Below are 6,000 nucleotides of genomic sequence, written 5' to 3' on the forward strand. Positions count from 1 at the left end.
TGGAATATCAGATAGGAATGTGGTAGCTTGAAGTCTGCAGCAAGCTTGCCCTGAAGGGCTGATAATGATCCTTGTAAGAATTACAACTGATCCAAAGTATTAGCAATTCCTCCCTGTTTCCTCTGCTTCTTGGCCCCTGATGCTCAGTGTTTAATATTTTGGGACACTAGACACTGCAAAAAGGCTTCTCCGGAGGCTATATTTTGATAGATGATCCAGATGCTTAAAATGTATATCTAAAAAATTAAAGTATTAGTACAAGGAAAGAACTTTGCAAATGTATCATATGGATACACTAGTAAGGCAAAGTGCTCACTAGCTATAGTTTTGAATGTATACTTGGAAGGAAACCAGAATATACCTCTATTTGGTAGGTAAATGGTGTTGCTGCTGCTGAAGCTAATAAAATGAAGCAAAATCTACCTGTTTTTGTAGCAAATTTAACAACTGTTTTATGTCATAGAACAAAAAAACACAGAAGGCAGGTTTTATTTAAAAGTTTAATCCTGCCAAATTTATAAAAAAATATGGAATTTACAATAAATAATATGAAGCCCAGCAATTAATAAAATATTTTCCTGAAGTAATCAGTGTCAAACTATTGCCACATTACACCAGTATATGGCTTAGTTATTGCCATCCCAGAATACAGTTTGGCCTTAGGATAGTGTTCTCAATCACCTAAATACAAATAATTTACGTTGTCTCAAAAATATATGCTGGGAAAAGCTATGCTAGGCCCCAGAAGGCATTTTCTTTTCTTTGGACCAACCAGCATTTAATAAAACTCTGACCAATTTTCAAGCTATACAGGACTACAGTCTATTTCACTAGGTCACATACACACAAACACAGAGGGATACAGAAAGACCTGTGAAATGTAAGGCCCCTTCCACATGGGCCAATACACACGGGTATAGGATGGTAAAAGAACCGTCGGGGGGGGGGGGCCTTCACACAGATCCCACCCCTAAAACGAGTCTGCCCCGTGTTACTTCCCCTAAATTGGGTTTTTTGAGAATCGCACTATTAGAGAGTCTTTTCAAAAATCCTGTGTTGTGGTCATTTGCGAATGAACAACTGAGCAAGAGGTGCTTTGTTTGCCTTTGTTTTCCTTTTTTAAAAATTTGTGCAGCTTACATCTGTGTAGCTACGCAGGTGCAGATGGTTGTATCATGAGACATCAGCATGGCTGTGAGGGTTCATTTGTGCATGCATTGTGTAGCTATGCATCAGTGGGAAGTAAATAAAGAAGATACATCTCTGTGCAAAGGCACAACACCAACTCGGATTGTTTCCATGGGCTCCAATCACTGCCTGCGTGGATGCATGTGAATGCGAAAACAGGAAAACGGGTTACTTTATCCTGACTGCAACCCATTATACATTTGCTGTGCAGAAGGGGCCTAAGATGTGCATATAGTAGTGACCATTCAAACAGCAGAAGCTGGTAGTAGCATACCATGTTTCCCCGAAAATAAGACAGTGTCTTATATTAATTTTTGCTCCCAAAGATGAGCTATGTCTTATTTTCAGGGGATGTCTTATTTTTCTGCGTTCTGTTCGTCAGGCATGCTTCCAAACAAAAACTTTGCTACGTCTTACTTTTGGGGGATGCCTAATATTTCGCACTTCAGCAAAACCTCTACTATGTCTTATTTTCCAGGAATGTCTTATATTCGGGGAAACAGGGTACTTTTCCTAGCCATACTGGTTCCTGGGAATAACCTACTACTACAGAGAGGTACAAAATATCATTTGTTGTCAGCTGCAACTCCAAACTAAAACCACTCAATGATCCACACCCCATCCTGGATAACAATATTCTTGTCTTATAAGCCTAGGCTTCCTCTCATTTATAGATAGCCCCTCAGTTTAAATATGCATCTTCCTAATCAGGTTGTGCAACAAACCCAAATGTCAACCCTGTCCTCTTCCATTAAGGACATCAGCCACCCTGGTAGGGATTGTTCACTTGCTGATCTTCCAACATTATGCATATTATCACAGGTTCACAGTACCCTTAATGTAGATTATGACAGTGAGTAGCTATACAAAACAATGGATACAAGTATGAGGTTAAAATGGCAGCATTCAGAACTAGTGGGAAATCATTTCAATCCATTGTGATACGCTGCTGCTGAAAGTCACCAATGTTTAATAAAAGAACTTCAAAGAAATACTCCAATATGAAACTGCTGAATTAATCAAGAAGCTTAATTGTATTTGCTTAGGTCTGAACTGAGATAAAGGGCTTTTTTTTTGCTCATGATAGATATTGGATCAGTCTAGCAAAGGTGGACAATTGTGTTATTACCAATATTATGAATGGTTGTTGTGCTTATCTTGGATTGCAAAGAATGTGCAGAGAAATGTCATAAACTGCTTTTTACATTGGCTGGCCTTTTGACCTGACTGTTTATCTTTTGTTTCCTCTGTCTCTGACTGCCAGCATGCAGCATTCTTTATGCATTGAATGTGGGCTCTGGTCCATAAAGCTTATGTCACGAAAATCTGTTAGTCTTCAGATTACCTCAATACTTCTTGGTTGTAACTGACACATTTGTCCACCTATTTGCAATTTCTATTTCACTGTTAGAGTTTTCTCAGTATACTATGAAGCATGCCTGAACAAGGATGCTACATGCTCCACATCACCTGGAGCAGTCAGCCTCCCTCTCTGCAGACAGAGGGCCACCTACCTACCTGTAGCTAAGAACTACAAGTAACAGTTTTGAAGAAGGATAGATGCACATGCATCAGGATCTAATTCCCAGTACTGCTGTGCAGGTCACTTGGCCAGAATACTGTTCAGACATACAGAACTTTTTTTTCTGGTTTCCCAAACTTCCTCTGTAGTGCACAAGCATCAAACTAGTATCAATCTTCCATCTGAGCAGACAGTTTACTTGGGAGTATTTGCACTTGTGGGCAGCTCAAGTGCACACCAGCTCTGTACCACCTAGATAACATTCCTGGTCTTTGCAACAGATAAATTACCCCTAGAAATATGTACATATTGCAAAATGTTAGAAGGAAACACAGTGTAGTCATTTATACAAGTGTGTTTAATAATTAAAAAGCCCTAGACAATTCAGAATTTGACTTGAGGGTACAGAATTCACCCTGAAAACATCACCTTCCTTCCTTCCTTGGACAGAATTCAACCCATTTGACAGCAAATATAGGCTTAACATTGGGCAGGAAATGCCAAAGGCTCAGCTAGACTTCTGGCATCCAGAGCTTTAGCTCCCTGCACAGTTTCTTTGCCCATGATTAACAGAAGCATAAACAAACATGTGCAAATATAATTGATTAGCACCACTGATAAAAGCTGCCTAATTCAACTTTTCTTGGCACTGAGTTTGGGTTACTTAAACTGTGTTGTTGTTTTAAATTTAACATCAACCACAGATAACCCTGAACACACAGGTTCAAATGGACTCTATAGCCAATGGAAGTCTTTGGGCTTAAATAGGTATAACTCTGGTAAGGTTGCACTGCAGATGCCTGACATGGCAAAGGTTTTTTATGCCAGGGTTTTATGCCGTTTTATTTGAGAAAGTCAAAACAGCTCTACACGTCTCTTTTCTCCACAGTTTGCATATAGCTTATGATTGAACTGTGTCCAGCATGAATCAACTAACACTGAAGCTACAACTTCCAGTGTACTCCTAGGATGTAAAAAAATTAGCGTTTGCAATTCATCAACCCATTATTCTTGTTACCAAAGGGCTACTGCTTTTTTTAGTCATGCAAATTGGCTTGCAAATTTCTCAGTCAGCCTTATTCACTGGTGCATTTTAGATGTGTAAAAATTAAGTGCATCATGCTACCATATCAAAATGAACATTCTACATACCCACTAATTCCATAAACAAGATAGCCAGCTGCTTCTGATTTCGAAACCACCTAAAACACTCTGCAACCGTACAGCCTAAATAAGACAAAGAGATTTCTTGGACTCGCCATTTTAACTAGTTTCAGTTGTCCAATTTATATCTGTTCTAACTATCATAATGGCACATTTCTACTTGTGTCATTTGAAGAAGAAATTGGAAATGATTCCCCTGTATAGCCATTGAGGTTAAGACTTGCACAGAGGGACCACACCTTCCCCCTCCCCAGTCAACCATGAAGGGGTTGGCTTGCATGGGGCTGATGAAAGCCCCCAAAGCTGGCCACCAGTAGACAAAGGCTGCTCTCAGGGATCATATTGAATTGCCAGGGCCTGAGTACTTGCAGCCAGGCTCAGACCTCACTCCTCCCACCTTTCTTCTTGTGTGAGTGCAGTGAAAGAATCCAGATTTGAAACTAGGTCCAGTTACTATGACACATGAATGTGGGCACACAGCTTTGGTATGGGGGAGAAATATGACTGCAAATCCCTAACAAAAAAAAGACCTACTCTTCCCCGCCCCCTACCAAAAAACCCAGCCTGATGAGAACTGAATATCCTCCAGGAGCAAAGAGTTTTGAGGACAACTGAGTGTTAGTTGAAACAAAAAGGCGAAGAGGCAAAATGGGCCTGCTGAAGCCCCTGAGAGAATTCTAGGGTTTCCAATCCCCAAGTGGGGCCTGGGGATCTCTCAGAATTACAATTGAGCTCCCATTCACAGAGATCAAAATGGCTACTGTGGAAGGTGGACTCTATGGTATTATATCTCGGAAAAAACCCCACCCTTACCTTTCTCCACCCCCAAATCTCTAGGAATTTCCCAACGTGAAGTTAGAGCCCAGGGCCTAGAGAATTCTGGAGGCAGAGATTTTGAGCAGTGGGGTGAGATTTTTCAAATGTCCCCGCACAGCCCCTCAACTTGTATTTATTACATCTGACAGGAAAGAATGCTGGTTTCTTTGGTGATCTGTGAAGCCTCAAGTTCAGTCCTTGGGGTCTCCATCTGAAGAATGGTAAAGACCTTGCAAAGTTGCTGTCAGTCGACTTAGTAGTACTGGGCTAAATGAACATTGGGGAAATGCATACAAACAGTATATAAAATATATTCTTTTAAAAATCCTGTCATTTAAGGTCTGATGTGTTGCTCTTTGGTTTGACTGTTCCTTTGTTAGTGACAGAATCAAAGGAGGAACTTTTCTGGACAGTTGCTGAGCTGGGCTTCCAATCTTCATGTTGCATTTTTAAGGCTTTCTCTCGACATTATGAAATCAAAAAACAATACTTGAGCCCACATAAGGTAGTGGGAGATGGAGTAGGAGGATCTTACTCAGCACTGCAGCAGTTGGTGCTCTGAAATGCTCTGGCTCCCTTCTCCACAGCATTTCAGGGATATTGAAGGTATGGACTCTTGCTATATCAGCCAGCAGCAAGCTGTCTCTGTCTGTCTTCTGTCTGCTTCTTCCCCTGTAGAGTTTATCATTCCAGGTATGGACTTTCTACTTGTAGATGTCAAATGAGGTAGATTTTGTTACTTCTTTTAAGATGGTTGGATTGTTAAGGGATTTCCCTTTAAAATAGAAAACACTATCTGCCTCTTGAGCCAACTTGAATGTTTTCTTCTGAGATCGAGTTATGTGAAGCTTCCTGTGTGTCTTCTCCTCCCAGGCCAGAGCAATTGGAGTATAGCTCTTAAATGGGTATTTTCAGGAAACCATAGGAGCCTGCATCTAGAACTTGTCATATTCTTCCTATATTGCCACGAGTAATACACAGGCACCAACAGTACACATTCAGCTGTAGGAATGCCAGCATCCAGGTGGGACCTGGGGGTTCTCTGGAATTACAGCTCATTTCCAGAGATCAGTAACTCTGGAGAAAATGAATGCTTTGGAGGGTGGACTATACAGCATTGTGCCCTGCTAAGGTACCAGTCTTCCCCTAGACTCTATCCCCAAATCTCCAGCAGTTTCCCAGCCTGGATCTGCTAATGCCCTAATGATGGCCAGGGGGCCTTGCACCCCTAAGCAGGTGTGCTGCAGGGACCAGATACATTAAACATACTGATCAAAGACCCATCACAATCACACCCCATGGAATGTAGT

This window comes from Sphaerodactylus townsendi, linkage group LG03, assembly GCF_021028975.2.
Source record: "Sphaerodactylus townsendi isolate TG3544 linkage group LG03, MPM_Stown_v2.3, whole genome shotgun sequence".
Classification (NCBI taxonomy): Eukaryota; Metazoa; Chordata; class Lepidosauria; order Squamata; family Sphaerodactylidae; genus Sphaerodactylus; species Sphaerodactylus townsendi.